The sequence below is a fragment of the Hemicordylus capensis genome, chromosome 17 (assembly GCF_027244095.1).
Source record: "Hemicordylus capensis ecotype Gifberg chromosome 17, rHemCap1.1.pri, whole genome shotgun sequence".
NCBI classification, from domain to species: domain Eukaryota; kingdom Metazoa; phylum Chordata; class Lepidosauria; order Squamata; family Cordylidae; genus Hemicordylus; species Hemicordylus capensis.
Genome location: NC_069673.1, coordinates 122,082 through 138,325, shown reverse-complemented (window position 1 = coordinate 138,325; position 16,244 = coordinate 122,082). Strand labels below are relative to the sequence as shown.

At 57.9% G+C, this 16,244-nt stretch overlaps 1 protein-coding gene across 2 annotated transcripts in view; it reads left to right on the top strand.

Moving 5' to 3' along the window:
* Positions 1-3,553: 3,553 nt before the first annotated feature.
* Positions 3,554-16,244, top strand: part of NACC2 (NACC family member 2) — a 46,280-nt gene continuing 33,589 nt past the window's right edge. The window contains exon 1 of one of the 2 annotated variants that reach the window (XM_053282168.1): positions 3,554-3,684. The gene's annotated coding sequence lies outside the window, so the exon portion shown is untranslated. Of the gene's footprint in view, positions 3,685-4,339; positions 4,802-16,244 lie in introns of those variants that run through there. The other variant, XM_053282169.1, reaches the window with a different exon arrangement.

Below are 16,244 nucleotides of genomic sequence, written 5' to 3'. Positions count from 1 at the left end.
ATAACACTAGAACCGTGGGTCATCCCATGTAAATTGAATGCCAGGAAATTTAGGACCAACAAATGGAAGTACTTTTTCACACAACGCATAATCAACTTGTGGAATTCTCTGCCACAAGATGTGGTGATAGCCAACAACCTGGGTGGATTTAAGAGGGGCTTGCATAACTGCATGAAGGAGAGGTCTATCAAGGGCTACTAGTCAGAGTGCTATAGGCCACCTCCAGCCTCAAAGGCAGGATGCCTCTGAGTACCAGTTGCAGGGGAGTCACAGCAGCAGGAGGGAGGGCCTGCCCCTTTCAGCTCCTGCCTGTGGGCTTCCCAGCGGCATCTGGTGGGCCACTGTGTGAAACAGGATGCTGGACTAGATAGGCTTCCTCGGTGGCCTGATCCAGCAGGACTGTGCTTCTGTTCTTCTGACGGGCAACGGCTCTTCAAGGTTTCAGGCAGGAGCCTTTCCCAGCCCTATCTGGAGATGCTGCCGCCAGGGACTGAATCTGCAATCCCTGCATGCACGCAAGGGATTCTCCATGCAAGTGGATGAACTCCTATCCCGCCCGCAACCGGGGAGGCATATTTGCAGACTCAAATATGGAGAGTGGCTCCCTTGGTCTTGTTTTTGTGAAGCCTGAACTTCATGAAGTCAAGGTGGTTTCTCCTATCACTGTGAAATTTGACATGCAGACCCGGCTTGGGTTTTTGGATAGAACCTGGCCCAATTCCAGCAAAATCCAGTGAAGAATACAGAGTTACAGTAGCAGAGACTCTCTTGCACAGAGGTGCAGGCAGTCACCCTCACTACCTGTTTCCCCACCTCCAGCCCCAGCCGAAACCTTCGCATGGGCAGATGACATCCTGTCAAAAAGGGCAAGGCTCTCCCTTCGGCTAGCTGGGTGGCCAAGTATAGTTGTGACGTTCGGGGGGCTTTAAAACGTGGCCGTCCTTCGTAGTGGCAAGTTGAGCCCGGGTTGCCTGTCCTGCAGACTGAGCCCATTGTTAAGACGGGTGCCCCAAAGTCAGGTGGTGGCTGCTGGGTCCAGCACTGGGGCTGGCCTCACGGGGCAGCTCCCAGGGCCCCCACTGATCCCTGAGGCCGCCTCATGCGGTGGAGGCCACGTGGCTCTCTGGGGCCCATGGAGGGCCATCTGCCGAGGACTGGACCGAGTGCTGGTGTGTGTGGCGGGCGCGGGTGTGTGTGTGGCATCCCCACAGAGACTTGCTCAGTCTAAATGTGCACCAGGAGCCATTCCTGAGCATCTGTGGGGAAAATCATCCCGGGGCTTGGTCTCCCCCCCCTCGAATTAGATTCCAGCTTTGTCTTATTTTCCCCTTTAATTTCTTCTTCTTCTTGCAAGGCAGCCCCCTGTCTACTGCTGCGTCCCCCCTTTGTGCCTAATAATAGCATCCGACTTGGCTATGGATGCCTTTTGAAATATTTCCTGTCATGTCATCAATCAGATACATATTTACAATCATTCATTAAATTAGAGTGTACATTTCATCCTTCCTCCTTGGAATATTAATGTTGCTCCTTGCTGAAATGCTGCCTGAATATTCATGAGGGGGGAAAAATCAATCTCCGTGCCAGCAGTGATGTCACTTCAAGCAGTAATCATGCAGGCGATAAAGAACCGATCAGGGCTGCCACACCAAAGGGGTGTCGATCCCCAGAGGGGGCGCTTGCACGGAGGGGGCGACTCTGGCCGCGCTTCGTCCTCCTCGGGGCCGAGGCCACGCCTGGGTCCACCATGTTGGGAGCAGAGGGCACTGCCCTCCACGGAGCCAGAGCCCTGGGCCTTCCCGGTCCTTGGTGTCTACGCTGACGGGCAGCGGGGCTCTCCAGCATCTTGGGCAAGGGTCTTTCCCAGCCCTGCCTCTGGAAGCCTTCTGGTGGGCTGGCAGGCCACGTATTGCAGGTATGGAGACCACCCCTTTGCCTCTGGCTTTCTGGGACAGAGCGGAATTCACAGAGCGCCCTGTGGAGGGCCAGGTTCCTGCTGACGGCACCGCTGCAAACACGGGCTGACGCCGGGTGTTGCGCCCAGAGTCTGGGGGTGACTCTGGTTGAGGCCCAGCCCTGGCAAACGTTTTCTCTTTACGGTGGAAGAGTTGCAGGAGTCGCCGTTGTCGTCCTCGGCCAATCTCCAGCCGTGGGTTTGCAATGCTGCCTGCTTTCAGCAGCGTCACCCACCAGGACTGCTGCCTCTGCTCGCTCTGGCTTTGTGGATGGTCTTTGGGGCCACTGACCCCCTCCCTCCCTGCCATCCCTTTCTTTCATGCTGAATTTGCACCCACCGACATTACATCATGGCTGTGAAGCTGAATGTCGCTGTACTCGGAAGGAACATGTTGCTGCTGGTGTGATTCTAGGAGGGCATGCTTCCCATATACATGCATCTATGCAATCCTTTAAAAATATTATTTTGCACTGCATTTATTTGGACTCCACACTGTTTTTTCTAAATACGAGCTGTTGACGAGATTCCAGAGCCTTGAGCATTTCTAAAGCAAGGATGGAAAACCTCCTATTTCTGGAGGAACACGGAGAGTCCCTAGAAAGGCTGCAGAAGGGCCAAGAAGGAGGAGGCGCAGGAGCCCCCCCTCTGCTTGCCTCCAGGCAGTGGCCACTTGCCCTGCGCCCTGTGCCCCCTCCCTCTGGCCCTGTGTCTCCTCTAGCGCAGGCAAGCCTGTCCTGCTCATCTGCCCGGCTGTATGTGGGCCTAAAGGAAACCCTGGCCACCTCTTTGGGCCGCCTCCGCTGGTGGCAACCGCTGGGCTCCCCTTCCTGGCCGCCCTTCTGGGAAATGGGAGCCAGGCTTCTCGTCTGAAAACTAGCTGCCTTGGGCCCGCAAAGGTGCTGGAGCGGGACGGGAAAGGCTGAAGGCGCCTGGCTGCCTGAGCCAAAGGTCAGTCCCGGCTCTCCCTGGTCTTGGCAGCAGCCGGATTGCTGCCCCAAGTTGGCAGACCTCCGCTGCGTGCTTGGCAAGAGCAGCATGCCCGGGAAGAAAGGGGTGCTTAGGGTCAGGGGGGCTCTGCCTCTCCCTCTGGGAGGTCTCCAAGGAGGGGCCCCGTCTGCTTGGAGCCCCAGCTTGAGAGGCAGGAGTGCCTCCTTGTGGCGGGGGGGGGGGGGAGGTTCTTGCCCTTCCTGGGGTCTTGGGGGGGGCACCTACCAGCCAGCCCCACTGCCACCGCTGCTGCTGCCCCCCAGCAAATGGCAAGCGCCTTCCCCACGGACTGGGGGCCCAGGGTGCTGCTGGCCTGGTGGGGGATTAACTGGGGGGGGGCTGCCGCTTTCTTGGGTTGGGGGCTTTTCGTCGCAGTAAAGGTGGGGGGGAGGCAGGGGCCGAGGGGAGAACGGGGGGGCTCCTGTGATGGGGACAGTGCAGCCCCCCCGGGTGAGGAGGGGGGCTGCCCCCCCCACCGCGAAGGGCCCGGCGGGGGGGGGCTGACACTGTCCCTGCTGCTCCCAGGGCCGGAGACAGGCGGGCCTGGCGCCCCTCCCCCCGCAGGGCCTTCCTCCTCCTCCTCCTCCTCTTCCTCCTCCTCCGGCGGCGGCGGCAGGAAGTGATTCTGGCCGGGAGGAGGCGGAGGCGGAGGAGGAGGAGGAGGCGGAGGAGGGAGGACCGCAGCAGGCCCCGCCTGGCCCGGCCGAGGGACCCCCGCCGCCGCCGCCGCCGCCCACCAGGTAACCGAGAGACGCGACCCCCCCCGCGCCCTGACCGCCCCCCGGCCACAACCCCCCCCCCCCACTGGGGGCAGCGGATGGGCGGGCGAGGCCGGAGGCGGCGGCGGCGGCGTCTGCTGCTGGGGGGGAGCGGCGGCCAGTCCTTGACGCAGCCCCCCCTCCGCATATCGCCCCACGCAGCCCCCCAGGTCCGGGCCCCGCCCCCGCCCCCCCTCTCTTCCGCCCCCCCGCCCGCCTGATGCCCTTAGCGGGGGGGGGTCCTTCCCTTCTCTTCGGCCTGGCTAATCTGCCCCCCCCGCCACAAGCCTGCTTCAAGGCGCCCACGTGGCCCCCTGCCGGAGCCCCTCCCCCTCCCCTCCCATGAAGGGGCGGGCAGGCCGGGGGGGCCCTCTCTGCACAGTCTGCACATGCAGCCCCCCCCCGTAAAAGCGCCCTTGCCGGGGGGGGGCCTCCTGCCGCCGCCCTTCGCCCGGGGCCTGTGCAGGGGGGGGCAGCAGCAGCAGCAGCAGCAGCAGCGGGGCTCAGCCCCCCCGTGGGTTCCCTCCTGGCCGGAGGAAGGAGCCGCGCAGGGGCTTTATTGGTCTGTGTGGGCCGCTTTTCTTGGGGGGGGGGCGCGGGGGGGGGCTCGGCAGCTCCAGCAGCAGCATCAGCGGGCTGCCTTCCTGCCTCTGCGTCTCCCCCTCCGGGTGGCCACAGCCAGTGACAGAGACTCCCGGGCCTGGCCTGGGCGGGGGGGGGGGGGGCTGGGAGAAGCTGCCCCCGCCAAAGGCACCCCCCTCCTGCCGCCTCCCCGGGGGCTGAGCAGTGGGGTCCTCTCGCTCTCCCGCGGCAGGTTCAGGAGGCGCCGAGCCTCTTCTGGCCAGGGCTGGTGGGCTTCCCATGCGGGGCTGGGGGCTGAGGTGGGTCCGAACTTGAAGGGTCAAGAGAAGGGCGGGCTCTTCTGGCCGGATGTGCAGACATCAAAAGACCTGTGCTTGGAAACGGGTCTTGGTCGCTGCTGGTGCCTTTCCCAGAACTGGACGTCACCAGGCTTTGTTTCCGTGAACTCCTGGTGTTTTAATTGAGGAGCAAGGCATCACATACTTCCGGGCTGGAAAGGAAATGGCCAGATAAACAGGTGAGAGGTGTGGGGCTCTCCGGACCTAAGAATGCTGCACAGCGCAGTGTGGGGTGTGTGTGTGTCTTTGGAAAGGGGAGCGCGTGGTTCTTGCGCCCAGGGCCGGCTCGGTGCCTCCGGCTGCGCTGGTGGTGCGTTCCCGACCATGCTGTGGTTAAAGAGGCGTTTGGCGCCGCCCAAGACTTCTTCCCAGCGCCTTGGCTCCTGTGGCAGAGGAGGGGCTCTCTGCACTTCAGTACGTGAGCGTCGACTTCTGTGCAGCGGCAGCAAAGTACAGAAGCACTTAAAAATGACGTCTCCATTACATGCTGCTTGGTTAATTGGAATACTTACTGGTGCATTTCCTGCGTTTCAGGAGGCATTTTGCAGGCCTGTGCGGGATTGATGCCTGGGCAGCTGGCCAAGGGCCTGTCTTGTGACCGGAGTAATTGATGAGCTGGGACACGGTTTTACCTTTGCTAACTGAAATATTAAAGAGCAGTTGGAGTTGGATTTGGTAAACAGAACGGAATTTATGGCTGTTCTCTTCCTGTCAAAGCTGTTCCTATGAATTAGTATGCGAGTGCTTGCTCAAAAGATTTTCCTGTCATGTCGTCCCTGCACCAGTCTCTCTTGTGAGTCGAGCAACATATTCATTCCCTTGGCATTTTTCTCCTGCTTTCCCCAAGACCTCTGCACGCGCCCAAAGTTGTGAGTCCTCCAACCAGGCGTTGTCCTGCACTCTGAATATTTGATTTTGATGGATTGCCCTTCCCAGTCAAAGCATGCTCCAGGTTTTCGTTCTAATGACGCTCTCCGTAAAGTCAAAGCAGGTTTGCCAAATCGCTCCTGTGAAGACTGCAAAGCGTGGCTTTGGGGGGCAGGGGACAGGATGGGGCCTCGGACTTTTTCAGCGTAGCGATCCATGTTGTGCTCCCATAGTCATCTTGCAGTGTTGCTTGTTCCAAAGGCTCTGGGCTCAAAGATAGACTGCTCCTGCTGCTTGCTGCTTGCTCAGCACCAGCTGTCCTCTAGAGCAGGCTGAGAAAGTGGGTCTGGACTAAGGCCAGTGGCAGGAAATGGGCCTTTACCCCAGTCACATCCAGTGTGTCGATTTCCAGGCTTCCTTGTCACGACTCACTTTCTTTGCCTGCATTTCAGCCTGTTTAGGATCCAGCTGTAAGTGACGCCAACCAGAAAAGGCATTGCCTTGAGGGTGTGTGTCCATGCCCCTGCCCTGAGCTGTAAGTGGGGGTATGTGTGTTTTAAAACCTGCGACATTCGTTCTCCTCTTACCTAGAGCTACCAAAAGGCAGCTGAAATGAACAGAAAAACCATGCACCATAGCCCAGGTGACATTATGCTGTATGAGTGTACAGATGTCTGAAACACACAAAACATGTTTGTTTGTGTGAGCGACCGTACCTGGAAAGTGGGCTTCTGTACCTGCGTTCAGCATAACATGTAAATGTCTGTACCTGTGTACACTTGTACGAGTGTTGAACATAACATGTGAATGGGCCTCATGTCACCAGCTGCTCAGCTTCTGTGAGCCCCCATGCTGGGGGCACCTCTCTGCTGCCCTTGGCGCAAGGGCAGTGAACTTTCAAGGGCACTCCTCGTCGTTGTCGTGGGGTAGAGGCAGTCTCTGGTGTCTGTTGGGCCCAAGGTAATTGCGGGTAGAGGCAACTCCTGGAATTGAGCAGAGAGATGAGCATCCCAGAGTCATGTCGTGATCATAGGAACATAGGAAGATGCCATATACTGAGTCAGGCCAATGGTCTATCTAGCCCAGTATTGTCTTCACAGACTGGCAGCGGCTTCTCCAAGGTTGCAGGCAGGAGTCTCTCACAGCCCTCTCTTGGAGATGCCGCCAGGGAGGGAACTTGGAAGCTTCTGCTCTTCCCAGAGCTGCTCCATCCCCTGAGGGGACTTTCTTACGTTGTGCTCACACATCAAGTCTCCCATTCATATGCAACCAGGGTGGACCCTGCTTAGCTAAGGGGCAAGTAGTCCTGCTTGCTTGCTACCATAAGCCCAGCTCTCCTCTGGTGCCCCACCTGGCTGAATTCTGCACCAGTTGATGTTTCTGAGCACCCCCACATGCTGTGCCTGGTGCTGACTCTGCAGAATGTTGGGAAGAAGCTGGCAACCCCAGCCCGGGGGCGGGGGGGGGGAGGCAAGCAGGGGGGGGGGAGGAATGTCTGCTGCCGCTTGGCTGTGACTTGCTGCTTTGCTTGTTTAAGGTTTCTGTGTCAGCAGATGGCTGCATTGCGAATGCCTGTTAATTCCATCTCTGGAGCTTGGCTGGTGCCTCTGATGCCAGCTGAGAGATTCCTGGGCAAATGGCTGGCTTAACATGTCTGGCCGATGTGGTTTCTGTGGGGCTCTGGGGCAGGCCAGCCACTTGCCTTGTGTGTGTCTGGAACTTCGCAGACTTGAGGGGAAACCCTCTCAAGTGAGAATTCTACATGGCCAGGAATCAAGGAGGAGGGATGCCCCATGGGGAGGGGAGGGGAGAGCAAGCCCCCCACCCCACCCCACCGCTTTCTCTCCGCCCTTGTTTCTTTGACGAGGCTCTTGACAGTCTTGGTGCCTTTTTATAGTGAATCTGAGGTTTTCTTTGCAGTGAGTTCATTTGCAAGAAAAATGTTTCTCAGCCTGCTTCAGGCACATTTCATCCTGTCACTCACAATTGCTCATTTGCTGGGAATGGTGATTCATTAGCCAAGGGTCTGCCTGCTTGCTTTTTCTTTTTCTTTAATTTTCAAGGGAAAGAAACACACACGCACACACACACACATATATATATCTTGGAAGGAGCTGCTCAGCGTTCTTAAAAATTCTTAAACGGTGCTTGTCGTCTTGTTAGGGCGCCCTGCGTGGTTTTTGGAAGGAGAGAGTTTGTCTTGCTGAGGAGTCCCTGTCTGCTGCTGGAACCACAACGGACCAGAGCTTGTTGGGGGTGGGGATGTGATTTGGGGGCCTGGCAGTTCTGCCACGCGTCCGTGGACCTCTTGGGCATGGGTTGCCCCCTCTAGATTGGGCCTGTCCCCGAAGTAGAGATAAGTAGGACATTATTTTTGGAGAGGTGGGAAACGGGAGCAGTGTCTTTTCTAGGCCAAGCTGCCTTTTAGTTATTCATGCAGATTGTCTGCCTCACCCAAACGGTTGGGGAACCTGGATATACAGAGTACAAATGAAATGGCTCAAAGAGGATTTTGTATTTACATCTCTGTCTATCTTCTGCTTCACCCTGAAGGCTTGGAAGGCATTATCTTAAAAATTAAAATAATGTGGAGGGCATGGATAAGGTGGGATCCTACCCGGAAGCCACTTGTGGGTCAAGGACGGGCAGGTACCTCTCCTTCCTTGGCTTCCAAGGAGACCCGCGGATGTGGGTATTGTGGGGCAGTTTGCACCGAGGAGGCCTCTGTCAGCGGTCTCTTGGAGGGCAGGATGGCCTATGGCTCCAGCCACACCCTCAGGTTGGGATGAGTGCCGGCCCCAGACCCTGCAAAGCGCCAACTGGCAGGCACATCCTGCTTTCTCTTAGGACCTGTACCTTGCAATGAAGGAAGGTTATCGGAGGTCACACTCACAGGGGCGCCTGCGATCCTATAGAATCCATTGTGTGCTGCGAGAACTAGGCGCTGGGAATGTGCTTTGGGCGTTGGCCTGGCCGGTGGGCCGCTGCCCTTCTTTCCCTGTCAAGCCCAGCAGGTCGGAGTGGTGATGGCTGCCCCCGGCCTGAGCTCTCCTTCCTGGAGGGAGACCTGTGCTCTGCGAGGGGAGAGTGCTCCCGTCCTGCGGTCCAGGGGGATCCACCATCAGAGCACCCACTTCCATCTTGTGTGTTCTCTCCCCAGTGTCTGCAGGGATTCTCGCTGTTGCCCAGACACTGGCCCAGGGTGGGCTGATATTTCTGCACGGCTCCCGTGTGCTTGGGAAGGAAGCCCCATCCAGGCAGATGGCCATATATAGGCATGGATGAGGAGATGAAGCCCCCGACTTCCCTGGCTGCAGCACTAAGGCCAGTCTAGGGAACTTGCTTTGAGTTTCTAGAGGAGAAGGAAGGCATGATATACATTTTAATTAAAGGGGGGAGCCCACACACATACAGGATTGTTTAGTTCACACACACACACACACACACCCCACAGCAACACATTTTCTCTTGACTCTGAGGCATTGGTTGATTTAAGGAAAAGAGCCAGATGTGTCTTCTGCATGAGAGCCAACATAAGCAGAACTGAATGCTGGGGGGCGGGGGGGGGGGAATAAGAGGAAGCAGCCGGGGGGGGAGACCCTGTTTCTCCGTGGGAAGGGTGTGGGGAGTGGAGGAGACCTTTGTCTCTCTTTGCTGTGGCACACAGGTCCCCCTGCCCCGGCCAACTGAATCCACCACCAAACTTTCCTTCCTTCCTTGCGATTTGAGGGAATCTGGAGAAACTCCAGTGCTTGGCTGTCCAGGTGCCTGTGGATGTGATGAGGGTGCCTCGGAATCAGAAACGCTTTTTCCACTCTGCAGCGAAGGACCTGAACTCTCTTATCCAGGCTGGAATTCGGTGGCGGCAGCAGCAGAAGATTCCTGATGCACATTCCTGATGCTGGGTGGGAGTGGAGACCATCGTCCTCCCAGCCCTCTGCTTTCCTTTCAGGGTATTGTTGCGGCCATCCTGAGAGATGGCCACAAGGGCCGCGAGGAAGCAGATGAGGAGCTCTGTGGGTGCTGGTGACACACGATAGGGACGGGGCACAGACGAGCTTCCTGGGGACTGGCCTCTGCTGGAAACAGGCGGCTGGATGTGATGGATGGAGGTCTGTCTGATCCAGAGAGGCGGTTCAAGGGAAGGGAAGGGAAGGGGAGCAGCTGCCAGGGAGCACCTTCTCCTCTTGCGTGGCTTTTGCCCTGCCTGCTGGGTCTCCCCCAGAGGTCAGAGGTCAGGCTTCAGCCTAAATCTGCATTTCCTGACATGGGGTCTGCTCTTAATGCGTGGTGGATTACTGTGCTTCTTTCAGTCCTCATTACTGAGCTACGTTCTCTCTGTGAAAAGTGGGGTTCTTTTTTTGTTCTCAGCAGTTTTCCCTTTTTCGAAGGCTGTAAAGTCATTAGTGTAAAAGAAGATTAAAAAGATACATGCCAATTAAGAGACATACCAATTAAAATGTTAATGCCATCTGCATCGCCCAGCTTTTTTTTGAAGCTGCTCCTTTTGGATAATTCCTTCGACTTTGACTTCTGACCATTCTCATTTTGCACTGAGCTCTGCAGAGGTGCTTGTGTGAGAATGGCGTTTGGCCTTGAAAAAGCCAAAACTTGAAAAAAGGACAGAGCAGTCCAGTGGTGTGCTGGCTGTGTGCGGCACTGAAGTGGGAGCTTCCCCCGTGGCTGCTTGTGCTGAGCCCCTCCAGGTGCTGGGGCTTGTGTCTAGGGGGCTGGAAGAGCATTTTGAGAGGGCTGCATTAAGTACCTCTTCATTTCATGATGTTTATAAACCGCCTTTTTATAGTGTGCACTCATTAAAACAAGGATTCAGAGGATTCGGCAACAAATCAGCAAGGCAATAAAGAGACTCCAAATGCCTGTTTCAAGAAGAGCCTCATCAAATGCAGACCTACATGCTGCAGAAGACATGCTGCAGTCTTTGCTGAGTGGGCTGTCCCCAGAGCATGGCCAGCTGTCTCTGCCCCAGCGGAGCCGCATCTGCTGAGAAATAGACCCCAGAGGCTGCTTGGGCCTCTGGAGACGAGGCTAGGTTGAAGCACATCCCCAGACGGCCCCTCCCAATGACGGAGGCGCTCAGGCAGGCAGTAGCATTGGCTCCTGGCTGGGGTAGATGCCGGAAGCTGGGCTGGGCCGGAGTGCTTGCAGGTGTGGAGGACTCTTCTTGCCTGGGCTCATCCCAGCAAAAAAGGAACAGGAAGGGAAAGAGCTGGCCCAGGACCCTCTCAGTGCCTTGAGAAGCTGGCAAACCAGCAAGGGGACAGTGGGGTGGGGGGTGGGGAGCAGGCAGGGTCGGGCTGGATATTCCCCTCTCTTTATGTGACTGGATTCCTAGCTCAGAAGAAACCTTGATCGGAATAAGCATTCTGGGATTTGTGGGGGGGGGGGCGGGGGGAGAGGTCTGCGCGAGCATTTAGCTTGTTGTCTGCACGACGGCGAAGCAAACGCTTGCAGGCTGACCCTCTGCCTGCTGAGTTCAGTGGAGCTGACTGCAGGGTGAGTGTGCCCAGGATTGCTGTCTCAAAGGACTATCATCAGCCGTCCGAGTTCAGAGTCAGGAAGAGCCGGAGATGAGGAAGTTCAGCCGAATTCCCCCCTCCTTCTTGAACGGGGGTCTTTGGCTACATCCTGACCTCGGCACACCGGCAGAGACGCAACTCCCCCCGTCCCCCCTTACGCTCCTGTGCGCGCTCCGGGAGGTCGGGACAGGCAGGCCAAATCAGGACCAGAGAGAAGTGCTTCTGCTCAGTCAGTAGGGCAGCAAATCGGGGGTTTAGTGACTTGCTGGTCCTAGATGGGATCACGCTCCCCACGAAGGACAAAGTTTGCAGGTTGGAGATCCGATTTTACTCCTGGAAGGTGAGGTGGTAGTGGTGGCCGGGCGTGCTGATGCATCGCTTTGTGTGGTGCTCCAGCAGGGTCCTGGCCTGCAAGCAGCAGATCTGGCCACTGTCCCACCCATGCCTTGCTCATATCAAGGCTCGATGATCACCACATGCTCTATGTGGGGCTGCCCTTGGAGAGAGGAGAGCTGGTCTGGTGGTCACAAGCATGACTTGTCCCCTTAGCTGAGCAGGGCCTGCCCAGGTTTGCATTTGAATGGGAGACCACATGTGACCACATGCCAGGTATTCCCCTCAGGGGATGGAGCTGCTCTGGGAAGAGCTGAAGGTTCCCACTTCCCTCCCTGGCAGCATCTCCAACGAGATAGGGCTGGGAGAGAGATGCCTGCCTGCAGCCTTGGAGAAGCCGCTGCCAGTCTGTGAAGACAATACTGAGCGAGATAGACCAGTGGTCTGACTCAGTATATGGCAGCTTCCTATGTTCCTAGCTGCAGCCAGACTGTGGTCCAGCCAGAGCACGTGACCCCTTGTGCTCCTCCATCTTGATTGGCTTCTGATTCATTTCCAGGCACATCTTGCGGTGCTGGTCATTACCTTTGGAAGCCCTTCAGGGTGAGAGGACTGCTGCTTCTGATACAGAATTTGAACACCAAGCTCTTCTCGGGGGCTTCTGTTCTGGGTGCTGCCTGCCTTGGGAATGCATTTGGTGGAGACCCAGGACAGGGCCTTTTCAGGGGTGGCTCCAGGGGCATAACTACTATTAGGCAAGGGGAGGCGGCTGCCTGGGGGCCCCCACGCCTCGAGCCCCCCCCCCCAGTGGCAAGTCACATGTGAAAAGTGTGTGTGTGTGTGTGTGTCAGCAAGGGGCCCATTTTGAAACTTTGTCTCTGGAGTGCCTTGTTACGCCCCTGGGTGGCTCCTAGAGTGTGGGACTCCCTCCTCCTAGAGGCTCATCAGGGCTCCAGCTGTGGCTTCCTTTGGCCATGGGGTGAACACCTTTCTTTCAAACCAAGTTTGCAAACTGGTGTTGCTGCTGCTTGGCTCTTCATGGCCAGTTGTTTGCTCCTGTGATTTATTGTTGTGTTGTGTTCTTATAAACTGTATTCAACTTGAAGGCTGCTCTGAGTAGCCAAGTGGAAAAGCAGTCTCGGATTAAATAAACAAGTGCTGGTGTTGTGCTGTTGGGATTAGACAGCCGGTTAGCAGGAAGAAAAATGGCTGGGTGAAGGTCCCCTGGCCAGCCCAGCTCTGAGGCCCCCCAGGTCAGCTGAGCTCTCCTTAAAGAGGAGTGCTGGTCTGGTGGTCGCAAGCAGGACTGGTCCCCTTAGCTAAGCAGGGTCCGCCCTGGTTGCATATCGATGGGAGACTTGATGTGTGAGCCCTGGAAGAGATTCCCCCTCAGGGGATGGAGCTGGTCTTGAGGTAGCGAGCATGACTTGTCCCCTTAGCTGAGCAGGGCCTGCCCAGGTTTGCATTTGAATGGGAGACCACATGTGACCACATGCCAGGTATTCCCCTCAGGGGATGGAGCCGCTCTGGGAAGAGCTGAAGGTTCCCAGTTCCCTCCCTGGCAGCATCTCCAACGTGACAGGGCTGGCAGAGAGACGCCTGCCTGCAGCCTTGGAGAAGCCGCTGCCAGTCTGTGCAGACAATACTCAGCTAGGTGGACCAAGGGTCTGACTCAGTCTATGGCCGCTTCCTCTGTCCCTCTGAGCTGCCAGCCAGCAGCACCTCCATCTGGCCTGGCTATAGCTTCAGCTGGACCCCTGTCCAGCCTGCTGCTGGGTCCAGATACGGCGCTTTGGTGAAAGTCGCTGCCCTCCTGCCGCGGTCCCTGCCTCACCCCCGATCTCCGGATGCCCTCGCTTGGAGGGCCCTGAGCGGCCGCAGCGTGCCTGCCCTGGGGCAGAGGGAGGCCCTCACAGCACCCCCGCCTGGAAACAGTCAGCCAGGTAGGAAGGGACCAAACCACCCCAGTGTGGGGCTTGCGGGGCCCCCTCTGAGCAGCGGCTCCCATGGAGAGCTGCCCGAGCCCTGGTGCCCAGACGTGCCTTTCCTCTGCCCCGAAGGGTCTGCGCTCCTTGTCAGTCCTGAACCGAAGAGAGCCTGACTGCTGCTTCTGTTCGGGGGCTGAGTGCAGTTTCCCCTTGGGGCTGAGCAGACCTTCCTTCTCTTTGAAAGGTGTCCGCACCCTGGCGGAGCATCCTGCCTCCCGTCCTGTCCTCCCCTTGCTGTGGGGAAGCCCTGGGGAGCCCCCTTGGGGGGTCCCGGCACACCCACCCCCCCCAGCCTCAGCTGGTTCTGAGCTGCAGCATACCTGTGGGCCCCTCTCCTGAAGAGAGAGGGTCACTTTTGCCCATGTGCACACACACACCCCGCCCCGCTGCTCTCCTCTCAGCCCTGCTCCTTCGTCAGGGGGCCGAGGGTCTGTCTTTCCTTCCCAACCCCGGCCGGAGACTGGCTGGAGGTGGATGCAGATGATTCTCCGGGCGTATCTCGCCCTGGAAGGAGCACCTTGCCCGAGAAGAAGGAGATGTTGGTGGCTGTAGCACGTCCTTGGAACTGTCCTTGGGGTCTCAGCGGGAGCCGAGATTTGGAGTGGCCCTTAAAAGACCGGCGTAGTCAGAGTAAGGGCTGGCAATACGGGGCAAAGTGAGAGGAGGCTGCGGGAAGCCGGGACCCTGGGAATCTGCTGCGGGAAGCCTGGAGGGGGAGAGCAGGGCCTCCTGGGCACAATTGGGCCGTTCTCCCAGGAAGGCCGTGGGCTGGGAAGCCCTTCCCGGCTGGGAGAGGCGGGCGTTTGCTTGGGGGGCGGTTGGGTGGGGGGCTGCAAAGTGGCTGCCCAGGGGCCCACAAGCCGCCCTCAGCACCGGAGCCGCTTTGAGGCCTGCGGAACTGATTGCTGCTTGTCTTTGGCCAGCCCCGTGATGTACAGCCGCCTGTTCCCTCCCTGTGTTTAAGATTCTTGCTGCTTTTATCAGCTCGAGGAGCGGGGTGGGGTGGGGGGACCCGGAGGAAAGGCACAAATGAATTGTGCTAGTAAGCAGGAAAGCGGTTCCGTCCTCCAAATGTAATTTTGCCGAAAGCTTTCTGCACACTTTGCATTATGAAGGAAAATGCCTTTTTTGAAGGAGGATTTGCATAATAGTCTTTGCAAGTTAATATCAGCATCTGATAATGATCTCTGTAGAACATAACCTTTGAAAAGACTCTTGGAACACTAAAGTAATCATATTTTAAATTATGTTTCCCTTTAAGGGAAGGTGTTACAAAAACACACACAGGCAGAGACTCTGTCAGCCAGAGTCCTCAAGGAACCCCTGACCATCTTCCCGCTCCCCTCCTCTTACCGGCGGCGGCGGCGGCATCGGCATCAGCGGCTCCTCCTGGGCAGCCTTTCAGAACAGATCGCAGGGCGGCAGCCCTTGGGCAGCAGAGCCAACCCTGGCTCCCAGACGCCCCTCTCGAACGCAGAGCCAGCCTGGGGAAACACGTCCCTCCTCACCAGGCAGGCCTGTCAGCGGCAGGGGAGCTGCCCCCGGGAAAGCGGACCTTGCCGGCCTCCGCCCCTTCTGGCGGGGGTGCGGGGGGCAGGGCTGCACTTTGTCACCCCCCAAGGCTGCTCAGTGGCAACCGGACGTGGAATTCCTGGGCTTCCCTCTAACAGGGGTCCCCAGTTGTTGTTGACTACAGCTCCCATCATCCCCAGCCGAAGGCCGTTGCAGCTGGGGATGCTGGGAGTTGTAGTCAACAACATCTGGAAATCCCTGTTAGAGGACTCTGCACGGCGGACCCCTCCCCATGTCTGCCTGCAGAGAATCGTTCCCACAGTTCTTCCATGGCTGCGGAACATGAACCTCTTGGCCATCCATCCCGGTGCATTTTGTTTTGCTCTCTGCTCTGAGTGGCAAGTCGCATGGCTGAATGGGGATTTGAACTCGGGTCCAGCACTATACCACGCTGGCTCTGTAATCTGCTCTGACCAGAGAGACGAGAAAAAAGGTAAAATTGACGCCCCACCAAATCCCATCTCAAGAGAACCTCGCAGGGAGGCGGGGTGGGGGGGGCCTTCTAGACCGGCGGGAGGGGCTCTGCCTCCGCTGGGCAGCAGACGGTGGTTCCCCAGGCCTTGTCCAGCCCCCCCAGTAGGCCTGCATTTTGTGTCCGGAAGGGGTCAAGAATGGCTTTGTGCTGCTGCCTCCCCTCCTTTGCGTTTTGTAACAGGCTGTGCTCCCCCCCCCCCCGTCCCGCCCCGCCCCATGTGGCACTGTCTTGCGGGGGGGGGGGACGGGGACTTGGCGATGGCTGTGAAGAGAAGAGCTTTTCCCCTTTAGAGGATGTTGGTGTGGCAGAATGAATTAGGGGAGTGAGAGGTTTTAATTCAAACACAGTTGCAGGCAGGAGTATTTTATCTTCTCCGTTTGCGTCTTACATAAATGTTTTCTTTTGCGGTGCAAATGACTTTGTGGAGAATGTTTGGCTGAACTTCCAAACCTTTTCTGGCCATATTCAGAGCTTCAGCAGCGGGTTTCCCATTTGGCGCCTCTGGCGTCCCCACCTCCTCTCCTGGGATCGGTTCTCTCCTCCCAGCTCTCGGGGGTGCCTGGCCGGTCTCCCCCCCCCCCCAGGCAAGCGTCGTGGGCCAGGCGCTGGCAGGCAAGCCAGGCAGCCATGGGTAGCACTGTCCCCACACAGCACAGCATTGCCTTCCCTGCCACAGGATGGGCTTTAAGCCGGGCTTGGGCAAATCCACGGGGGCTGCGTCTGTCAGGGCTACTGGTCTGGATGGCTCAGGGGCAGGAGAGGGGGCAGGCCTTCACCCCAGAGGCGGCATCTGGTGGGCCGCTGGAGGAAGCAGGGGGCTGGACTCGAGGGGCCTTCTCGGGCCTGATCC